This window comes from Martes martes (assembly GCF_963455335.1).
Source record: "Martes martes genome assembly, chromosome: 1".
Lineage (NCBI taxonomy): Eukaryota > Metazoa > Chordata > Mammalia > Carnivora > Mustelidae > Martes > Martes martes.
Window position 1 is genome coordinate 80,184,386 of NC_137888.1, and position 24,754 is coordinate 80,209,139.

Consider the following 24,754-nt stretch of genomic DNA (forward strand, 5'->3'; position numbering starts at 1 on the left):
AAGTGTCCAACTCTTGAGTTCGGCTGAGGCTGGTGAGATCGAGCCCCCCACCTGGGTCCCTGCTCAGCAGGAAGTCTGCTTGAGATTCTCTCCTTCTGCCCCTCTCCCTGCTCATGCTCTCTCTCTCTCCCTCAAATAAATAAATGAATCTTTAAAAAAAAAAAAGCTAATGGATTCCTTTAGGAGATAAAAGTGGCAGTCAAGTCCTTCCTGATGTCCAGGGGATAGCAAAGGAGGACACTGTCTTGGTGTGTCAGTCTGTACGTGACCTACAAAGATGCAAATTATAAATCCTGACACTGTTTAGGGAAAGATATTTCAAATATGATCTTCCCTGCTGTCACATAAGTGCTCTAAGACCCTGTTGCCATCTGCTTATGTGAACCTCCAAGTGGAGGCCAGTACTGGCCACAACTGAGAGGTTCAGTGTTATGATAGGATCCCCACCTAGCAAGGCAGGCAGTCTGGTGTATTGCAAAGAGCAGGGAATTTGAAGTCAAAGGAATTGGATTCCAACCCTGGCTGAATGGGATCTTAGGCTTAGTGGGCTCTGAGACTCAGTTTTCTTATTTGTAAAATAGTGATAATTTAATCTGTATACTCAACCACAGAGTTTTTGTGTAAGTGTTTTGTGAATGATAAGCATTTGCATGTGTTGATATTATCATTTTATGGCATTATTGTCCACAAGCATGATAGAAAGTCTTTTTAATTTATAAAAACATAGAAAAATTATAAATATGCTATAGGGATGAGGGGAGATGTTTTGTTCAGAAACTTAGAGAGATCTGGCTCAGCTAAAAAGCTTTTGCTCATGAAAAGACAGATACTCCATAATATTACTTATGTGTGGAATCAACAAATGCTGAACTCATAGAAGCAGAGATTAAAATGTAGGTTGGCAGGGGTGTGGGGGTGGGGGACATGGGAAGAATGTTGCTCGAAGGGTACCAAGGTTCAGTTATACAGGATGAATAAGTTCTGGGGATGTAATGTACAGCATGGTGACTTTAGTTAACAATACTGTATTGTGTAATTGAAATGTGTGATGAGAATTGATCCTAAGTGTTCTCACCACATTACACATAAATGTAAGTACGTAAAGTGATAGGTGTGTAAATTAGCTTGATTGTGGTAATTATTCCACAGTGTAGTCATATATCAAAACATCACAGCTTAAATAGATACAACTTTTCTTTGTCAATTACAGCTCAATAAAGCTGGAAATAAAATTTTTAAAAATGTTTAAAAAAACTTTGTACAAAACTTTGGAGTCTACGTAATGGTACCCCTCACTCTACCGAGCTGAGCCACCCTGCTGTCCTCCCTGGGGTTCTGTCTGTTAAGAAGTAGCTTCTGAATCATATGAACCACCACAAGTTCTCCAGTCTGCCCAGCACAGCAGACTTTCTAGAATGTATTTAATAATGCTTCTTAAAATCCTTCTCCCTATACTTTGGGGGTAATACCTCTCAGATCTTCTCTCTGACATCTCAGTTGGAGACCAACACTTTGATGACATATTTTGGGTGGGCCCATTGCTGTCATTTAAGATGCCTCTATTCAAATCCAGATGTCTAGATCCATTTTCCCCAAACACCTGTCTGGCTTGCGTAAAGGGAGCTGGATGGTATTCACAATCATGCTTCGAAACCTGCATTGGTCTGCAGGCTTCTCTCTTCCCAGAAAAATTAAAGAGGAAATGAATTCAGACTTATATTATGTTTTAAATCAGTCTGTCCTCATTATATCGTTGGGTAGTGGGTAAGTCACTTGCTCACAGGGTATCAGTGTAAAATGGCTTTCCAACAGAACACCAAGGAACTACTTCTCAATTGAGTCCACTTTTCCATAGTTCTTATGAACAGGCAGGCTCTTCTACTTGAACACCTGTCTGTCTTCTAAATACTAAAGCTAGTCTTATATCCTTTAATTAATAACATGCCCTTTGAGGTTAGTGATTATACAGAAAGATGCTTCATTGTACCAAGTTTCCAGCTTGGAGTGGAGATCATGAAGTCAATGAGAAGTCACATCAGCATTCCATTCAGCTATTTTTCACTAAAACCCAGTTTGGAATGAGCCAAGAGAGCTTATCTTGGTTTATTATATAAAATTAAAAATGGCTATGAATACATTAAAGGGATAAAACATTCTGGCTTTTTGGGAAAAGGCAAAGGATAAATTAGTCAAGAATTATGTTAAAATACCAGTGAAGAGATTTAAAAAATATTATGCTTCTCATTTCCTTTGCTCTGTTTTCAGGTTTTGTGATCCTTTAATGTCTTTTCAGCTTTAGATGCTCAGGATTAAAAGAATTACTTTCTATGTAGTTTTTTCTGATTCTTGATAGGTCTTTCTTCAGAGAGTCAGTTTAATCTTTCTTCAAACTTAACCTTCTATTAAGTCTGGCCTCTAAAATTTAATCCTGGTCTAGCAAATCTGAAACTTGTAAGAATTGTGTCAACTCCATACGTAAAAACCTTCCTTCCTTCCCTCACTCCCTCCTTCACTCCTCCTCTTCCCTCCCACCTTCCTTAAAATTCTTTGTTCTGAGAAGGATCCACTTTAGCTTTCCAGGAATGGATAGTAGCAGTTGTCTGATTGCATCACCTTCCTTCTGCATTTCCAAACTCTTCCTTCTCTTTCTCTAGACTTGTCCGAGCCATCATTGTCTGTCTCGTGTCTTAAGCTTCAGACTTTTCATAGTTGGAAGCACTGGTGTCTGCTTTTCCCTCTGCCCACCCAATCCAATTAGTCACCAAGTCCAATTCCACCTATGAAATAATTTTCTAAATAACAGTTTTGTTCAGGTCATTCTCTGAACAAAATAATTCAATGTTCTATATTGTTTACAGAATAAGGATTAAACTCAACCTGGCATTGTAGAATTTCCATGTCTTTATCAGCCTACCTTTGGCCTTATGTTTAATTTACCCATATGTTTCTTTTATGTTTCTGGGAAGCCAAGTTTATCGAGGTTTTCTGATTACATCTGGTGTGAAATCAAGCTAATTTCTCCCACCATTTTACTTTAATTTAAAAAATAATATATAGTAGCACATGGTGATTTTGGAAAACATAGAATATACAGATAAGCAAAATGAAAAAAATCTAAATTCAAACTTGCAGAGATAATGACTGCCAATGTTTTGCTGCATTTTCTTTCAGACATTTTTCTGTTCATATGTAAGTTCATAAAATGGAATTTCATTATAAATATTATAACAAATTGTTTCAATAACTATATCATTGAATATAACCCCATGTTTATATTTCCATATCTTGGCTATCAAATGCATGGATATTTAATTATCTGATCTCCTAATTTGGTCACTTAGGTTGTTTCCAATTTTTTTTTCCATGATTTAAAAAAAATGTTCTGACAAACCCTATTGTAGCAAACGTTTTGTGCAAATCCTTAATTTCTTGGGTTAATTCCTACAAATGAAATTGATTCTTGAGCATCTTTAATGTTTTCCTGTCATTGCTATTTTCTAAATCTTAATGATATTAGTTTCTGTTCTTTGGATCCAATTCAAAGTGTTTATGTTTTTATTAAAGTATGCGGATTAAACTCAGAACTATTAATCTAAGGAAAGATCAGACTGGAGCTCAGGATAAGTTAGAGATGACTCTCTGGCTCATACAGTTCGTAAGACTTGTTAACTCCGACCAGAATTTCTTGAGCTGTTACACTAACAAAACTTACTCTTGAAATGGTTCATAGTCATGCAGCTCTCCAGGCCCCTCATCTCTGATCGAATCAGCTCAGTTATTCACCACAGTGCTGTTGATCAAGTTGAAGTTTTAGTATTGTGATATAAACTCCATAAGTTTAGGTGTGCCTGGCTAGCTGCCAGAGGCTCTTTTTTCAAGGGTACTTGTTCTATTGTTTGGGAATCCACCCCTAAATGGTTGTACATTTTATTCTGTCCTACTTAATTGAAAAAACAAAACAAAACACCACATTTATTGAGTCCTTTTGGTGCAGATGGCTCTGTGCTAGGCTCTGAGGCACAACGATGAGCAGGACAGTCTCTCTCAAGGAGCTCAAGTTCTAGTAGGAGGGCCGACGTGTAAAAACCTGGACTTCTTCCCTGGGGCCTGTGCAACAATAGAAGTGTGTGCAAGGCCGAGGAGAGAGCAACCCTTCAGGGAGGGGTCAGGGAAGACTTCTTGTAAGAGGAGACAGGTGCAAGCATTTGGAGGATAAACAGGAGTTCCCCATGTGGTTGTGTCAGGAAAAGGATAGGGAAAAGAGAGAGCAGTATTTCTAAACACGAAGGAGCCTAAAACAATATGGTGTGTTTAGGAAACGACATGTAGGGTGGTATTATTGGAAAAAATGCTATGAAAAGAGGAAAGGGTGTGTGATGAGGTTTGAGAGGACAATGGCTAGAGCACGAAAAACCTGGTGCTCTTGTGTGCTTGGGCTTGAACTCGGAGGCATTGTGGCTTGATGAAATTGTTGTTTTAGAAAGATGTATTGGACACGAGTACAGTGCCTGGATTTTACATAAGAAGTCCTGGAAACAAGAAGACCAGGTGGGAGATGATTATCATTACCCACGAAAGAAATGAGGGGGGTTGGGACAGGAACATGATCCTGGTAAACAAGGACAGAGGCCCAGAGCTCTGCACCAGCCAGGGATAAGGAGGTTTGAATGGGCATAGCACTGAGAGAGGATTTTAAAAAACTGGGCAGAGTGGTTGAATGATTCAGGAGAGTTCAGGGTGGAAACCAAAATTGGGAGCCACTCATCTAAAAGGGGCATCAGCAGGACAAATTCGGGTGAAGAGTAGAAGCCATGTGAGAGTCAACAGTTCGGGCCCTGGGTACACCAGAAAATACCCCAGAGTATAAAATCAATGAATTCTCTGAGTAGAACAAGCAAACATCAACAGGGATATCCTTAAACAGACCACAAAGTAAAGTTTTCCTCCAACCCCCAAATCTGTAAAATACCAGCAGAAGAGAAGACTTTGAGGGAAAACTAACCTGAATTGATTTCACAGTAATTTTGATCTGAATATGAAAATCTCATTTAGACTAAAATATTCAAACTTCATAGACAAGTCCAATAAGTACTAAACGTTTGCCTTGCTTACTTTATTGGCTTCTTTGTATTTCTAGCAGGGAGGATTTTTGCATAATTGTCCATATCCTTTACTGGGGTGAAAAAACAGTAAGTCACTTATAGATGTTGAAAACAGTCCCCTCGAAGTGCTAACATTTGCTACTTTTCCTCTACTTTTCCACAAGTACCGTTTACCCCCTTTGGTTTGCACTGTGATCTAGTTATGTAATCTTATGTAGACAAACCATTTAAAAACTTAGTGGTTTAAAACAACAACAGCATTTTGCTTCTAAATCTGTAACTTAGCCAGAGCTGGGCCGGGGTAGTCTGTCTTTAATCCATTTGATGTCGGCCTCGGTGCATGGAAGGCAGAGGGATGGAATTATCTGAATGCTGCTGGCTCACATGTCTGGGATGCTGGGGAGACTCAAACAGGTGGCGTCTGGGACAACCAGAGCCGTGGCCATGTCTCATTATTTCTACGTGATCTCTTCAGAGTAGCCAGATGTTGGTGGAGGGCTTGCAAGACATGAAGAGAGAGAATGAGAAAGAGACAGAACCAGGAAGGAGCTGTATTGCCCTCTCTAATCTGCCCTTGGAAGACAGCAGGTCTCTCTTTTGCTACATTTGAGCTGTTAGAAATGAATTGCTAAAGCCAGCCTGTATTCAGGGGCGAGGAATTGGACTCCATCTTCTGTAGGAGGGGTGTCAAATAATTCGTTCTGAAACCACTGCGGTCTAAATGAGGAGACCTGCCACTGTAGCTGTAGTTCGGTTGTTGACCTTTTTGTTTCAGAAACTCTCACCAGAGAACTTTTTGACTCCTCCTATACCCTATTTGGGTTCCTAAGCCAACTTTACCAAGATCTGTTCTCTGTAACTTCTGAGAGTCCCAAAGCAACATGACAGAGTGGAGAGAGCAGGTGTTTGGAGTCAGAAAGACCTGATTAGTAATCCCCTGGTCTCAGGTGAGCTACTGACTTGCTGTGATTGCCTCGTGGCTCAGACAAGCTTCCCACAGCGAGTGGAGGTGGTTAGTGTAGACCATGAATAGCAAGTTTTTTCTTTTGGTTAAAAACAACAGTAAGATTTATGTGTGGAGCAAGTAACAAACTTTACTAAGCTCTTCTTACATGAAAAGTACGAGGCTGGGCTCTATGGAGGTTACAGAGACTGGCCTAGCAGCAGTAGAGGCTGGTTCTAATCAGGAAGTGGAGGCAGTCTGAGGAGGCAGGAGCCCACAGCATTACTGTCCTAAGACCTGGGCGAGCGGGGCTCCCCGTGCCGTCTACTGCTCCTCTCGCCTCTGCCCGCACAGTCTCAAGGGCTTCTGTGCTTTGAAATTTCTTCCTCAAAATTTCCCAAGTGACTCTCCAGTGAGCTTAGTTCCAGTCAAGGCCTGTAGTGCCATCTGAGGAGGGTGCTCTGAGCCTGCACCAGGTCTGACATAGGCCCTGGCCTCCCTTTCTCCCCTTCAGGATGTTCTCTGACTCTCTGCAGCTCCACCTCCCCATGCATGAGGTTGACCAGATATTCAGGAGCTTCTGGACTCATGACACCAGGGTTGTTTCAGGGCTCTGTGGCAGGGCCCTGCTTCTAGACATGCGTCCTGGTGAGTACATAGCTTCTGTTGGCTAGCATGGTATTCCTCTTGTAGGAAGACATGATAATGGGCTGCCGGAGTGGTGCTGACATACGAATTCCAAGGCCTGAGAATTTACATTTCTGGCAAGTTTCCAGGTGATATTAATACTTCTGGTCAGAGAACCACCCTTTGAGAACTAGTGCGAAACTGTATGTCTTGCGAGTGAACTGTGTTATATTCTTTCCCATCTTTCGAGAATGTTCATTCTTCCATTCTGTGGAATTGCTAAAATGCCTAGCTCAAGAATTATGCGGGTCTGAATTCTCCAAACACTAAGTATACACAGTGATATTGACTCGGGCATCACCCTGAGAAATGGCCTTCTGCAAATGCCCTACCTGACGACGTGCCCTGTTGATTACGGCTCAGTCAGTGCGGTGGGTCTCTCATTTGTGTGGGTCACAGGAACGTGATATGTGATAGGCCATGTTTACTTGACTTGAGGGTCGGAAAGGCAAATCTGTGGTTCTGGGACCACCTCAATGCCACAGGAGTGGGTATGAGTGTGCCTTCCTTTATGTATTTTCCCAAATTTTTGATGAAGATGAGATGTCAAAAACTAATCAATGTTTGCTGGAGGAGGCACCTTTTCAAAGGAAAATTGTAATGGATATTTGAGTGGGGTCTTTGCTTTGGTAGCTTGGATTTTGAAGAGGGGGGTATGTTTGTGGGCAGGGTTTCTTTTCTTTATTTTTTTTAAAGATTTTGTTTATTAGAGAGAGAGCATTAGCAGGGGGAGGGGAAGAGGGAGAGGAAGAAACAGACTCCCCAGTGACCTGGGACTCCATCCCAGGACCCTGAGATCATGACTGGACCCAAAGTTAGATGCTTACCCAACTGAGCCACTCAGGCACCCTGTGGCCAGGGTTTCTGAATAACAGAGGCTAAAGTCACCCAAAGGTGACCAGCAGGTCAAATGACCTCCTAAGGGATTCAGGAGTTTGCAAAGACATCTCTGGTCCCTGTGATTGAAAACAGCAGTCAACATATACTAAATAGCAGGTTAGTGTCAGTACACTCCAAGATGTGTGTCCTACAAAATATGTAGTCCCCTGGGGCTAGTAATACGGTCTTGTCACCCCTCCCCAGTCCCCCAAGGCCTCCATAGAAGCCACTGAGGAGCATTGTCGAGGGGGGAGGTACTCAGAGGTACCAGCCAGCTGCTGCAGAAACTAGAGCAGAGAATTGTGTATGTGTAAAACTAGATGTAGTAAGGATCCCCACATGTTATCTTCGTGGACTTAGTTTACTTAATGAGATTATCAGGGTTCAGGAACCTGCCCAAGATCCTACCACTTGCGTCAAAGAGCCAGGATTTAAGTCAATTGCACACTTCCGGTGTATGCCAGAAGGGATCTTCAGAACAGGTATCAGATTAAATAATCACTCACCTACCTAGGAATTCGCCCTGGTAACTTAATCTCTCTCTTCCTGAACTCTTATATAACCCAGGCTTACTGTGAGGAAGAGAGAGACAAGAAACTAAGTGCCTAGCATGGTATTGGGTATGTAATAGGCGCTAAAAAGGTCGGCTTCTTTCCTTCCCCTCTCTTCTCCTAAGCCTAAGGTCTTCCCTCTGATTCACCAGGAGGCACAAAACAGAGGTTTACTGCCAAGCAAGTTACTCTGCCTTTTCAAGCTTCCATTTCCTCATTTGCAAAATGGAGATTATAAAGTTGTTGTGGTATTTAAAGGGGAAAAATGCACGTCAGTGCTTAGCATAACACACAGCACGTGTGCTAACTATCAATAATAATCCTAGAAATGGCAACATTTAAGAATCTAGGGTTGTTGGAGTCAGAGGAATGGTGATCCCTGTCACCGGAAGGCCCGGGTCTAGGAGGAGGCCTGGGGGCCCCAGGAGGAAGTGGGGGCCCTCTGAGTCACACTGTTTTATACACTGTTTTATACACTGTGCGTGCTATGCTGCTCGTGCCAAGGAGATGGCAGGATTTTCTTTCAAATAAAACCGAATTTTGCAGAGTCCTCGGAAGTTTTTCCTCTGTTGCTGAATTGAGCTTCCTAAGGGCTTCTTGTCGGGATGAAGAGAATGAAGTGCTTGACTTTTCGTTAATAGCCTCTGGTTTAATAATCAGACATTCCAGGAATAACTGCTTTGGCCGAAGTCAGCGACATTTTCTTCTGACAGTGAAAGAGTCTTCTGTTTTCCTTTCTTCCCATTCTGTTGTGAAGATTCTGGAAAAAGCTATTTGGAAGCCTGGAGTTTTTGTCACACGTTTTGTTCTTTAAGGCCACGTTGTGTGCTAAGATTTTCCGCAAAGGTCACAACTAGAAATATTTGGAGGTGGAAAGACCATGGGAAAGGCCAACTTCCTATATATTCCAGAGGAGGTGAGATGTTTTCAATGTAAGGCTATATTATACTCTTCTTCAGCTTTTTGTTCTATCTTTGCGACGGGGAGCTGACCCTGTGGAGTTTTTAAAAGAGACTGGGAAGTCTTGGGCCAGAGCGACCAGACCAGCCATTAACTTGTCCCTGGCAAGTTACTGAAAACCTATAACCCTCAGTGTCCTCATCTGGAAAATGGTAGTCATGAACCCACGTTGCAGAAGGGTTTTGGAGGACAAAGGAGCTTCCATAAAGCTCGCAGAGTGTGGCCGGTGGTAAACACTTCATACAGCTCAGCAACAGTTCAGCAACATTATGTCCTTTCCTTTGCCTCCTGCACTGCTTTATAATTAGGCAGCTATGGGCAAGTCTCTTAGGCTCTCTTGGTGTCAGTTTACCATCTGTAAACTTAAGGGGCTTCGCCAGCTCACCACACACTACTGCTGCATGGGGCCTGAAGAGTCTGTGAGTCGGTGATTCTTTATGTTGTTACCATTCACTGACAAGCTGCTCCAACACTGGCCGGAGCCAGCTTCAAGGAGAAAGGTGGCGTGACCATAGGTGACCACTGGCCTGTGCATCACAATGACCCTTGAGCTAAGACTGAGGAAAGTAGAAAAGGCGAAGACCCTCGGGACGGGAAACAGCCTGAACCCTTCAGGCGATTGGGGGAATCCAGGGAGGTTGAACCCAGACCTGCTTGGATTTCTGAATGACCCACCAATTCCAGGGTCAAGCTTGGCATTTCTGCCATGTCCAGACTCCTTGATTACTCAGCACTTTTTTGGTGAAAAGTGGCAGAAACCCAGTAAAAACCAGCTGAAATCCAGTAAAGGCCAGCTAATGCACAGAAGAGAACTTATTACCTCGTGAAAGCAGGAAGTCTGAAAGATAGATCCCCGCATGGCTGGCTGGGCAAGGGGCTCGGGTGGGGCTGTCGGGGCTTTTCCTCTACATCTTTCAGCTCTTCTTGTCTGTTGTTTTGAATATTGGCCTTTCAGTTTTCCTCCTGCTTCTGATAGACTTTCTCTACCCCACGTTGGACCCTGGTAAACTTGGGTTTACAGTCCGATAGAAAGAGACCCGCACTCCTCGCTATGTCCATATTTCAAGTCCTATGGAAGAGCTCTGATTGGATTTTGTTAGGGTATGTGTTCATTCCTTGGACGAGCACAGGGTAGCATATCAATGGCATACCACGGTCCCCAGAATACATAGGCGTAAGTGATGTGGCCACCAATATGAGCAGGGACCAGGTGGGTCTTGTGATTTATAGTCCAGCGGTATCTGTGTGGAACAGAGGATTTGCTGTTTACTAACAACAACAAAAAAAAATGTGTGCCAGGCAAAAACAAACAAACACTACCCAGAGAGATCCCCATGAGATCCCCAGTGAACTGAACAGAAGCCTCAGTATTGGTTTCAGCCTCTTGTCCACCCAGAGACACATTCACCCTTCAGAGACCGCTGAGAAACACAGCAGTATAGCCCTGGGTTGGCCTCTGAGAACTCGATCTCCTCGGCATTTTCATGCATCTTGCATATCATTAGCCATCACATGTCTTTCCAGTGACGATTCCCTCACTCCCACTGTGTTCCCCACCTGCTTGAAAAACCCCAACTCTGGGTCAACCAAGCCATTCCATTTCTCTGTGCTTATGCCTGGACTGCTGAGCCCTCCAGGAGCTAATCACGGGCCTGTACAGATAAAGGACAGTCCCAACCTGAGGCAGGCCCTTTTCCTAGGCAGCATTTCCATCTTTCCAGCACAGTGGCCATTTTAACCATTCTCTGCTTGCTGGTTATTTGCTGTTTCTCCTGTGGATAGATTTTCCACCTATGTGTTTTCTGTGCACTGATTGTCTGACCTTAACAGACAACATCATCTGACTCCTTGCCTTTTGGCTTTCTGCTGGGCGTTGTCAAAAGAGACATCAGCAGAAGCACCAGAGGGAAAGAGAAGAGAAAAGTTGGGTTCTCTGTTTCCCTATTTCCTCTCAGCCTCACCATGGGTATAACATCTCTGTTGGGCAATTAATTCCCCTTTCATGGCTCCCACTCTCAAGGGCTCCTTTTCCTTTTCTTGGCCATCGTTGTTAGTTCCTGGGTGCCTCAGCCTCCCTTATTTGTTCCCCTGACCTGCACCATAATTAATTCTCTTTAGTTAAACTCTTTGAGTGTGCTGTTTCCTGCTGAAGAGTGACTACGTACATTCAGTCTCCTCATACGCATGGGCTCTCCAACGATTCCTTCATCCCCAGCAGTGACGTGATCCCTTCACTCTTACTTCAAAGAGAGAACAGAGGCCACCAGAAGGGAACCTCCTCATCTTCTTCCATTGAGCCTAAAACCTTCCTGTATCTGCTTCCAACCTTTTCCCACCATTTCTCCTGTTATACTAACTAACAGATTACCCAGCACCTGCTTGAGACCAATTTGTCCACTTGTGCTCTGGATTCCATGATCTCATCTTCCTGGGGTCCTTGTTCTGAATGTTGTTGTTTCTCTCTGTGATCTTTAACCTGTCCCTCACACTGTTCTCCTTTCCAGCAGCAGTCAAAGTTGTTCAAGGCTTTCCATCTTTTTTTTATTTGGGAGGCAGAGGAGGTGGGGTGCTGAGGGGGAGAGAGAGGGAGAGAGAGAGAGAGAATCTTAAGCAGACTCCATGCTGAGTGTAGAGCTCAAGGCAGGGCTCAATCTCATGACCCAGAGATCACGACCTGAGCTGAAAACAACAACAGTCTGACCCTTAACTGACGGAACCACCCAGGTGCCCCAAGGGTTTCCCATCTTTAGAATTATCAACACCTTCTTCTCTTTAGCCACCATATTTCTCTCTTCCACATCACAGAAATCTGAAAAAGATCATCTACCATTTCTACAACCTCACTTTGCATTTTCTGAGGATGGCCTCTAGCCCCTAATGGGCAGCCAATCTGTTTAAAGGATCATACCGTCTTTTGCTGAATCTGGCATTTTATCTTTAGTAGGAATTTAGTGTTTTCTCTTTTTCCCTAAAAAAATTATGTTTAAGAAAGAAAACGGGTTATGAGTCTGAAAAGTTGGTCAAACATTGTTAATGCCAGCGTTCCACAATTACTTTTCCACTATAACTTGCAAAAGAAATTCTTGAGAAAATGTGTATATATTTCAGAGCTATGGTCAGCACTGGGCATCGGGACAAGGGGAGGCCTGTATCAGGTTCTGTGGGGAAGGAAGCAAGAACTATGGTGAAGAGAGGAGCTCAAAGCCAGGAGTGGGTCTGAGAGTTTGAGGCAAAATTCATTCAAACATGATTCTCACCTACAGACCTATAGATAGCAGTCTGCTGTGCTTTATGAAAGATTACTTGCTCTGTCTTGAATTTAATCTTTATCTTCCCTCTACCTCCACTTGGGAACATCTGCATCAATCCTCCCATTTATCAGAAGGACATTGTACAGAAAGCATATTCTTTAACAGACATCCAACTTATGTTTAAATTATCAATTTAATGCTCAATTATCAAAGAGCATGGATTTTAGAATCAAACAGGCTGGGTGATTGTAGGAAACCTGTCCAGGTCTCAGTTTCTTCTGTACTACTCAAAGTGTATGCATTCTCCACCCTGTTTGACCCTTTCACACAAACAATCACCCAATACGTGCAGGCTAGTACTTTCTCAAACTCAATACACATTTGAATCACTTGGGGGATCTTATTAAAATGCAGGTCCTGAGTTAGGAGGTCTGGAGTAATTCTGTATTTCTAAGAAGTTCTCAGGTGCTGCCCATACTACTGAACCTTGAGCCATCCTTTGAATAGCAAAAGCCTCTCTGAGCATTGATCACATGAGTATGAAAAATGAAAATGAGTCACCATCTCTTATAGCAGTGGAAAGTTTCACAGTGTCTCTTAGCCTTTTTAAAGATCTGTTATAGGGATGATGGAATGCTTTGGGTAGCTCTGGGCAGTCTTCATCCCTGCAAATGGTCAGAACTCCTCTTCTCACTTCAGTGTTGGTGTGGTCAGGTCTGCTAGGCCACTGGTCCTGTCCTCTGTATTCTCCCAACTCATATCCTAGCTAGCCAGAGCTCCGTACCCTTCTTCAGGTCCCTCGGATATTCGTAAGGGAATTTCTCTGTTTCCAGTCTCCCCTCCATGAACTAGCCTGTGTACACCAGTTCCTAAATTAGGTCCAGACCTTGTGGAGGAAAGAGCTCCCTGATGACATGCCTTAGACTTCCTGTGTACTGGGCAATAATAGTATAAATGAGCTTTTGGACACTGAGAAAAATTGGGCCTAAAAAAGTATTGGGGCCAACTCTTCCATGTGTATTTATTACAGTCAAATAAAGCATGTATGCTTTGAAACATTTTAAAAACACTCTAGGTGTTAAAATGTAAATAATATAACAATAAGTGACAAGCTGTTATTATAATAATGTCTATAGTTTTATTGAGCACGTACTATGACCTGGGTGCTGTATATTTACTACCTATAATCTTCTTATAAACATTGTAATCTATGTTTTCTTCTTGTGCCAATGGGGATTTTGGAACTCGGAGAGGTTGAACAACTTCCCAACTTGGAATCTGCTGTCTTGGTCTCAGGCTCAAAGTTCCTTACACTACTGCTTTTCCAGACTTAAGTGATTTCTCATGCTCTCTTTTCATTTGACAACCACATCCTTACATACATGTTTTGTTTTACTTTTTCCACTTACTTTCTCATTTGTAATATTTGTGGATTTTATTAATGAGGCTCCCCTTGACTTGAAGCAATGTGGTCATCACAGATGGGAAATATCTGTGAGGGGCTTCTTCAAAATATTTTGTTGAGTTTAATCTTACACAACTGGTCCTGAGGGTCTGGAGTGGTGGGAAATGGAGTCACTTTTTCTATCAGGTAGTGAGACAGCATCCAACAGCGAAGAGTGCGAATTAATTGCGATTCCAAGGTAGGGGTGAAGGAATACTTGAGTTCATACCAAACCACACACTAAGAATCCTGGTGTGTTGTTTTTATAGTGAGTGACTGAATTGGGGTCAGATCTCAGGATGGGAATCAAGGCAAGGAGACCTAAACAGGCACTTGTACAAAACAAATGAACATAGGGGAAGGGAAGGAAAAATAAACTAAGATGAAAACAGAGAGGGAGATAAACCATAAGAGACTCTTGGAGGGGAGGTGGGTGGGGGGATGGGGTAACTGGGTGATGGGCATTAAGGAGGGCACTTGATGGAATGAGCACTGGGTGCTGTATGCAACTGATGAATCTCTAAATTCTACCCCAGAAACTAAAAAAAAAAAAGAAAGAAAGAAAGAAAAAAAATCCCAACAGCAATACTCCAACTAGGGAGGAATGACTTAAATACTGGGCTAGAAGCCCTTTGTGTGTGTGTGGAGTCATCTTTCAAGTTTTAAAGAAACAAGTTTGAGTAAATTACAGCAGTACTGGGCAATGACTGGGACAGATGGCTTTGATCTGACACTCAAATGTGTCTTGTAAGATCACAGAATGTCATTGATTCTGGTCGCCCGACCTTCGTCAGATCTTGCCTGCTTTTAAAAACAAGAAAATAATCACCTCCTGTTTTGCTCTCTACTTTTCCTTTTTGGGATTATGCTCAGTCCTTCTCCTTTAACGGGAGGGAGACGGAGAAAATGTGGGTGATTTCTACATCTCTAGACTCTGTAGAGGCTGGTAAAGGCTCATACAGAAGAGCCTTTTTCCCTGGAAATTTCCTTAAAGCAGTGATTGCAGAGCTGGTATATAGCCATTAGCATACATTTCATTGAGGGCTTCGATGTGTTTTCTTTGTTTGCCAAATAAACTTTATTTTCAGAGAGAGGGTTGCTCTGTGCTTTATAAATAGCAATGTTCTCAAATCTATAAACAGGAACTGCATTCTCTTTCAATGATGATGTTCTAAGAGAAAATGTGTAGCATATTAAAGCAGCAGAAACACTGTAGGAATACAAAGTAACTCCCTACCTGGTGTGAAGTATTTGAAAGGTAATAAAGATGACCAACCCTAATTCATGGTTAGCAATTTACCAGAAAGGAACAAACCAACCCTGTGACAGGCAGGTAAAGAAAATCCCCAAAACTTCAGTGAGCAAATGGCCAGTGTGCACTTATTATGACCTATGACCAGAACTCACATGTCCCTCATAAAGCAAGAGGGACAGAAATGCATAACGTAAGAAGTTCAATGCTCAGAGAGTCTGGTCCTGGATCAAATCTGCGTTCCTGGTGACACACAGCCTCTGGCTTGGAGTCTTTTGAAAGTGCTGAAGGTAGAGCAAGCCACACAGTCACGCAACCTTTCTTGGCGCGCATCTCCTCCTCTAAGGGTAGAGACTGTGATGAAAACACATGGGACAATGATTCAGCTCTGTTGCTACGTGGGTATCGGTCATTGCGATCAGTGTCATTGTTATTTTGACCAGAAGTAATGACGTTCATTTGGAAAAGAATCTGGTTCAGAGTTCTCCTTGCTGAGACTTGGTGGTTGGTGCCCTCCTGTGTGTCCCTCTGGGCCCGGCCCATCACGGCCTCTGTGTGCAGCCCTGTCTGTGTGCTGATGTGTGCATTTCCCTTCTCTGGGAATGGTCTGATGGGTTCTATTCAGTTCTCCCAAGTTCAGTGGACAAAGGGGACGTTGAAATGAATTAGAGGATGGATCTCCTTAGGAGGAGAATTGAGAGTAAATTAAAATGTTAAAATCCATGGCAAGAATGCAGAAACATCACTCATTCCTCAGTGTCTAACTCACAAAATCTTCATTTCTATCGAGAGCAGAACAAGAATGCTGCCCAGTCAAGAAAAAGTCACTTTCAGATGGCGGCACAGTTGGGCTCAGATGGTCTCCTTACCTCCCTCTTGGGGTAACCTAAATTTCTAGGGCCCTTCCATCCTATCTTGACCGCAGGAGGAGTGTCTGGTGTCTATGTGGTCCTCGTCCTCATCCTGACAGGCCTGCTCTTCAGGCTGCTCGTCCGTCCCCTGCGGTGAGACACCTTCCCTCACATCGGGGCCCACAGTACAGCACTTGGGAGTTCCCTTGTCTTGACCTCAGCTCTCCCAGCTGCTGCCTTCTGTCGGGCCTTGTCTGTGTGCTTCTGTGGGATGGACCACTGCTCTAGGAACCCTGAGATTGTTGTTCTCCATCATGTAGGGGGTATGTGTGCGATGGTTATAGGTCCTGTTTGGAGGAACATTGCCATGTTTGCTTCTTGTTTCTGTGTGATTATTATTAACAATACCCTCTTCACTGCCCAAAGTGTCCCAGTTTCACAGGACTTAGGAAGGCTCCCCTCCTGGCCCCCACGGCCAAATGCCTCCCTCAGCCATTGCTTCCCTCCTGCTCAGGTGCCTTCTTGCACACAAAGCAAGTAGGACAGGAACCTCAACCCTAATCAGATCTACTCTAATACTCTCATCCATCATCGGGCCTCACATTTGTTTTTGGCCTGAGGGAAGGGAGAGGAGGAAAGAGGAGGAAAAAAGGATACTTATGCAATCAATTATGCTACCCTCTTCAGGACTACATTCTAAGCTTTCTCTCTTATTGTTTAAATGGAATTTTCTAGAAATAATACATGGAGTTTTCTAGAAATAAAGCAAAACAAAACCACTTTTAGGTTCCTGGCCCAGTCATGTCCCTTCAAGAACCCATGTCAGTGGTGGAGGGGAAAGATGATAGGGAGGCTGCTAAAGGTGTGTGTGTGTGTGTGAAAGGTGGGACCTCAAAGGTACAAAGGAGAGGGACTAAAAGCAGGTGAAAGGGAGTAAGTCTTATAGTAAAGGGATCAGATAGTCCAAGTCAGTAGGAAAGGTGTCGTAACAGTGTACACTCATGAGTTCAGCTAAGAGGGATGACAAGAGCAGGAAAGGAGGTGCTCCCTGCAGGCTGTAGGGGTCAGAGGAGGCTTTATGACTGCCTGGAATTTCAATATGGAAACTGGGAAATGGGTGGGCAGAAAGCTTTACTGATAGGGAGAAAGGGAAGGGAACGATGAAAATGTGGTGGTGTGAAGTAGCAGGAACCTTAGGGGAACCAGAGGGGAAGCAATCTAGTTGGAACATGTCCTTTGTGCAGAGAAGCAGCTACACATGACATTGAAAAGGCAGACCGGAGACAGATGGTAATTGGCCTTTAAAATCAATTGATGAGTTTCAACTTTATTTTCTGGCATAAGGAAAATACTGAAGGGCTTTGAACAAGAGAGAGATGTAACTAGAGCACTTTTCTCTTGCCCCTCCCTCTATTTGTTTATTTCTCTGTTTGGGGGAAACTTATCTGTCATGTTTGTGTATAGACTGGCTAAAACTTTGGGATGATTAGAGAAAGAAAGACCAGATAAGTATTTTAAGTCAGCTCTTAGAACTGTGCTCAGTGAGGTAAGGGACAATAAGCTGGCGGTGAAGGACAAGTTAGGAAATCTCATCAGAGGATGCCTGGGTGGCTCAGTGGGTTAAGCCTCTGCCTTCGGCTCAGGTCATGATCTCAGGGTCCTGGGATTGAGCCCCGCATCAGGCTCTCTGCTTGGCAGGGAGCCTGCTTCCTCCTCCTCTCTCTCTCTGCCTACTTGTGATCTCTTTCTGTCAAATAAATAAATAAAATCTTAAAAAAAAAAAAGAAATCTCATCAGAATCATATAGAAAATAACCAAATGAATGTTCTTGAACTGGATAATATATTGGTTGAAATTAAAGAGTTACAGGATGCACTTAACATAGAAATGAAAAAGTGAGCTTGAAGAGTTATCGATTAAACCACCCAATCCAAAGAAGAGAGGAACAAGGGTAAAGAAAACACACAGAGCCTCAGGGACGCAATGAACGACTTCAAAAGATCTAATATATGTGTTATCGCTGTCCCAGAGAAGGGGAGAGAGGGTCTGTAGAAACAATGGTCAAAACATTCTTAAATTTGGTGAAAGACTGGGACGCCTGGGTGGCTCAGTTGGTTGGGCAGCTGCCTTCGGCTCAGGTCATGATCCCAGCGTCCTGGGATCGAGTCCCACATCGGGCTCCTTGCTTGGCGGGGAGCCTGCTTCTCCCTCTGCCTCTGCCTGTGCTCGCTCTCTCTCTCTCTCCCTCTCTCTGACAAATAAATAAATAAAATCTTTAAAAAAAAATTTGGTGAAAGACAGAAATTCATAGATTCAGTGAACCCACGCAGTATAAGGACAAAGGAAACTGGAGAACATCCTAGTCACACTGATCAGAAGCAAAGAGAAAGAGAAAATATGGAAAAGAGCCAGCAAAACCCCAAACCCTGCAGATAAGGGAAAAAAGGTCTTGGCCACTGACTTCTCATCAGGAAATATGGAGGCCAGAAAAAAAGGCAAGAACATCTTTAAGGTGATGGAAGATATTATGTTCAATTAGCCAGCATATAGTACATCATTAATTTTTTAAATGTAATTGAATGTAATAATAAAAAAATAGTCTAAAATAAAAAGTGATCATATTTGTGAAGTTTCAAATCAGTTTTCTGAAAGAACTCTTGATGGGTCTAGGAAAAGCATGTAACATAGTAAATTTTAAAATAAAATTTAAAATATCGCTTATAAAATATATATAGTTTTTTAAAAGGTATTCTTCCTACTTTCTAGATCTTTGTTGATACTGATAACCATGGAAAGACTATTGGAAATATATAAAACTTTTTATACAAATAAAGATGTTTAAATCAGCCAGCAAAAAAAAAAAAAAAAAAAAGTGATAGAAGATTAAGAAGAAACTCAGGGTGAATACCTTTTAAGAAGGAAGGTGAAATAAGGTATTTTCAGATAAAAGAAAATTTCTTGTTTAGCGACCTAGAAGAACTGTTCAGGGAAGTTCTGACTAGGAAATGAAAGTAAATGGAAACCTGGATCTTCAGGGAAAAAAAACAAGGGCATAAAAAAAGGTGAACATGTGAGTAAATACAAAAACGATCCCCACTTACACACAGCAAACTCCATCCTCCTGCCTCTGCCCATTCTTAGCAAGGGGTTCAGGCCAAAATTCTTCTCATCATTCCTTTTTTTTTTTTTTTTTAAAGATTTGTTTATTTATTTGACGTGGGGGTGGGGACAGAGGGACAGAGAGAGAGAGAGAGAGAATCTGAAGCAGACTTCCTGCAGAGCGGGGAACCCCACCTGGGGCTCGTTCTCATGACCCTGAGATCATGACCTGAGCTGAAATAGAGTCAGAGGCTTAACCAATTGGATTGAACCACTCAGACTCCCCCCATCTTTTATACTGTTTTCCTGGCACCAACCCTCCCCGAAATTCTGTCCTTCTCATCTTCAAAATGTGTACACAGAGTCTTATGACCTTTTAATACCACCACTATTCACCCAGTGTATTTAACCCATCTACACCGCTGTCATTGTTCTTTTCTTTTTTTTTTTTTTTAAGATTTTATATATTTATTTAACAGAGAGAGAGATCACAAGTAGGCAGAGAGGCAGGCAGAGAGAGAGGGGGAGGCAGGCTCCCTGCTGAGCAGAGAGCCCGATGTGGGGCTCCATCCCAGGACCCTGAGATCATGACCTGAGCCGAAGGCAGAAGCTTTAACCCACTGAGCCACCCAAGCGCCCTACTGTTATCTTTCTTGTAGGTCATTGCAAGAGCCTCTGTCTGCTTCCCTGTCCTCTTACAGTCTGTTCTAGCAAAGCGGCCAGAGTGATCCTCTTATTACATAAATCTGTTCGAATCACCCTTCCGGTCATCTCCTTTGGTAAGCTCTTGATTTCAGAGATATTGCTGGATGGATAATTAACCCATCATTGTTAAATGATACACCATTGTCATTTTTGTATATAACCAAGAAGACATTTAAAGACCTGAATAATTTTTGTTATAATAAAAAGCCCTTTCTATTTCCATGAACTTATTTATATGAACAAAGTTTTCAGAACATGTATCTTTAAAAATGAAAAAAAAAAGAGAGAGAATAGAATTGATATTGAATCTTATCTCATTCTACCAATGAAGAATATTACTCTATGGATACATGACCTAATTCAGAAAATAAAAAAAATTCAACCCCATCCGTGTCATTAAAAGATGTTTTCAATAAAATTTTACTTCTCACGTTAAGCAATAATTTTTCAAAATTTAGAACATCTAATTTTGATCAGTTATATCTGACAATAATTGTCGTGATAACTCAATCCCTAGGACATTTTATAACAGAGTCTTATGGTTATAGAAAATAAAAATGTTAACATTTATGTTCAAATTTTTCTTGCAGGGAGTTATTTGATAGTCTCATCTTTAAAATATTTTCAAACATACAAATATTTTATATCAGAATAAAATTCTGGGTGAGAAAATGGACTAGAAAAACAAGTTCAGGGAGGAAAAAGAACGTGGAATTTCCAACTGCTAAAGAAGAGTGAGTTCATGAATTTTTTAAAAGGATGATAATAGATATCAAATAGCTATGGGATTTAAATTCCACTGGGTACATTTGAGATAGTGATGTAACAACCTTATTTTTAAAGTAGCCATACTTACAATATGCTGGACATGGCATCCTTGGTTACTATTTATGATGACAAATGTTATACATTGAAAAATGTTTAAGATGATAGTTTTTCAAATTTTTAAAAAAGGGAAACAAACAGAAAGTTTGAATCCTAGTGCTGTAATAGTATCTAACTTGGAGAATAAGTATTAATACTTATTAAGTGTTAATATATGCTAGACACAGTTCTAAGTACTTCATACATATTTTGTGAAATATTTATCATAAGGGTATGAGTAATGTCCTGGTTACTATTACTACCCAATAAATAACCCCAAACTTAGTGCTGGTAATAAAGTAATCATTTTCTTTATCTCACCATTTTGTGGGTTATAATTTGGGAAGGGCCTGGGTGGACCATCTTCACTTGGGGTGTCCCATGGAGTTACAGTCAGGTGTTGGCTGGGACTGCAGTCACCTGAAGGATCGACAGTGTATGGACACCCAAGCTGGCTTGTTTACAGAGTTGGCAGCTAATGTTGGCTTTTGTCTAGGAGCGCAGGGGGAACTACTGGTCAGAGCACCTGTGTGTGACTCTCCACCATGACAATCTCAAGGTAGTCAGATTCTTTACATGGCAGCTACTTTCCCTGGGATGAACATCCCAGCGGTGGTGGATGAAAGCCATCTGGCCTTTCTGACATAGCATCGCTTCCACTGGGTGGTCACAAGCCCACGCAGAGTCAGGAGAAGGAAATAGTTCCCACCTGTCAATGCAAGGGGTATTAAAGAATTTGAGGGCCATGTGGTATTCTTATTAATTTTAGAAACATTTTTTAAAGATTTTATCTATTTATTTTAGAGAAAATGAGTGAGAGAGAGCATGAGAGAGGAGAAGGTCAGAGGGAGAAGCAGACTCCCCAAGGAGCTGGGAGCCCGATGCAGGACTTGATCCTGAAAGTCCAGGATCATGACCTGAGCCAAAGGCAGTCGCTCAACCAACTGAGCCACCCAGGTGCCCCTTATTAATTTTAAATACTGCTGTTTCTGTAGCATTTTTGTTTCTAATATTATCTCATGTGCCTTTTTTTCTCTCAATCAAGACTTTTTTATTCATTCTAGCTGAGGTTTGTCTTTTTGTCTTTTTATTTTATTTTATTTTTTTCCTTTTGTGCCCCTGGAGTTCCATCTTCTTCCTTTCCTGAGTGTTTATGGACAATCTACTTTAGCTTGTGCCTAGGCTGGGTGTGATTTTTCCCTTTCTGACTCTGCTCTACTTTCTGTTCCCCCCTCCCCCCTTCCCAGTCCCCGTCCCCCTCCCCTTCCCTCCTCTTCCCTCCCCGCTCCCTGTCTCTCTCCTTCCTTCCTTCCTTCTTTTCCCTCCCTCAAAAACTTCTATGTATTATCCTGCTTCAGACTATTTTACTTAAGAAAGGCCTTTTGGGGGAAAGGACTGGGGAAATCACTATGGTATATAGTTGCCTTTCTACTGCTGTGTCTTTTCCTTAAGGTACCTGGCTTCTTCCTTTTTTTTTTTTTTTTTTTTTTTTTTTTTTTTTTTTTTAATTAGCCTGTGAATCTTCCCCAGTTCAGTACCATAAGGTTCAGCCTTGTTCATTCTTCTTCAGTATTGTGTCATGCTTTCATGCTTACCTTATTCTTGGGGATTTCCTAGGTAGAAATTCAAAAATTATAATGAATAAATAAAAGAATGAATCCAAGATTTATATAGATATAGGCACACACATTGGCTAAAAAAAAAAATAGTGAGATTACATTAAAAAAATTATTTCTCCCACCCCAACACCCTACCCCTGGCAACCACCAATCTTATCTCTGTATATGTGAGCTTTCTTTTCTCTTCTTCTTTTTTTCAAGGTTCCACATATAAACAAGATCATATGGTATATGTCTTTCTCTGTCCAACTTATTTCACTAAGCATTATGCTCTCAGGGTGCATCCATGTTGTCACAAATTACAAGCTTTCTTTTTTTATAGCTGAATAGTATTCTGTTGTATATGTGTCTGTGTATGTGTATAAGCACAATTTCTTTATCCATTCATCCACTGGTGGACACCTAGTTTATTTCCTAAAAAATATTAAAAGTAGAACTATCATATGACCTAGTAATCCACTTCTGGGTATTAATTCAAAGAAAACAAAAACATGAACTCAAAAAGATATAAGCACTCCTGTGTTCATTGCAGCATTATTTACAATAGCCAAGATATGGAAACAACCTACGTGTCCACTGATGGACAAATGGATAAATTGTGGTGTGTACAGACAATGCAATATTATTCAGCCACAAAAAAAAGAATGAGGGCTATGTTTTAAAACTGCTACAAGTAGATAATTAATCCTTTCTTTATAGATGAGGAAAGTAAAACATAGTGGGGTTAAGTAATTTGCCTAAGATCATAGAGCTGATTAAGTGATGGAGGTAGGATTCAAACCCAAGTGGTCTGACTTTAGAGCAGAGTTCCTAAACTCAACAGCACTGCCTCCTAAGAAAGGCAATCCAGGGAATTGTGAGACCCCTTTGGCTGAATGAACATAGTTCCCCTCCCCAATTCCACTCCAGAGCCCCCTATTGATATGTGACCAAAAATATCAAACTAGGGAGACAGTCCTCAGAGTCCACACTTTGAGAATTCTGTTGCTGTGGATACCTTTATTGTTAGAGCTCTTTGATGACTCAAGCGATGAGGGACAGGGAGAGAAACTGGGGAGGCTGTAGCTGCTGGTGTTTCGTGTTCCTCGGCCTCCCCCATGTTGGCTGGGGCCAACTATGGTACTTGCTAGCAGCTGCCTCCTTGCCCTTTGCTCAGTGTTTCAGGTGACACTGCATTGTGGTCATAGTTCTAATCCTAACTACTCTAGATGGTAACATTAAACAACTTCTGCCTAAATATGGGAGAGTCCACATGGTGTGATTTGCTGTCCCCTCATTCTTGGCTTTGATTAATTAGCAGCCGTAGGGATCCCCAAAGTCATCCCTATGATTTTTGGAAGAGTTAACTTTTTTTTAATTAAAAAAAATTTTTTTAATAAACATATAATGTATTATTAGCCCCAGAGGTACAGGTCTGTGAATCTCCAGGTTTACATACTTCACAGCACTCACCATAGCACATACCCTCCCCAATGTCCATAACCCAGCCACCCTCTCCATACCCCCCTCCCCCTGGCAACCCTCAGTTTGTTTTGTGAGATTAAGAGTCTTGGAAGAGTTAACTTTTTTTTTTTAAGATTTTATTTAATTTGACAGACAGAGATCACAGGTAGGCAGAGAGAGAGGAAGGGAAGCAGGCTCGCGGCTGAGCAGAGAGCCTGATGTGGGACTCTATCCCAGGACCCTGGGATCATGACCTGAGCTGAAGCCAGAGGCTTTAACCCACTGAGCCACCCAGGCACCCGGAAGAGTTAACTTTTTAAGAAGAAGCTTGTCTTTCCTACTTTCTCGTCTGTCATTCTCAGAGGCTATAAAACTTCACTATTCCTCTCTGATTTTTAATTTATGGTCTTGTATGGGGAGAAATTCGTAAACTTGCTCAGGTTCTTCACATGTAGCTGACAATGAGGCAGTTGATAGAGGAGGGACTGATACTGGTTGCGGGATGCCTGGGTTTAGTGGGTCATCAAACAACTTTGTGGTAGACAACTAGGTGGGTACTAATATCATCATTCCTTGAGTTAGGACAGATCGGTAAACATGTGTGGGTCAGTCGCATGGGACTTAAGCACAAGGGCCATTAACTGAACTTCCCATCTTCAGGGCTAGTTTTCACGGGGCGCTGAGCACATACCCTTCCGTCCGCAATCCACATCTGCACACACAGGCTCTTCCCACTTTCTTTCCATCTAATAGTTTTGTCGCTCCAACTTCAACCTTGGTCTCCTCAGTTGTAAAGGGCTTCTCAGGCCTTCCATCCTTTAGAAGTGCTGAGAGGGTCAGTTACTGAATCAGTGATGGTGGGCTTAACATTCTTCTTAGGGAATGAAAGAATGTTTGATGTATGTTACGTGGTTCACTGACATTCAAAAAGCCTCCCTCTCCCAGGGGATTATGAAATAAGTTAACCATTGTTTTAAGGCTTATGCAAAAGAAATGATTCCCCCCCCAATTGATATTGTTAAACTTATTTGAGAAAATTCACATTAAACTCTAAAAACTAAAGGGACTCTAAGAATGGCTAATGAACCTCTAGATGTCTTTTTT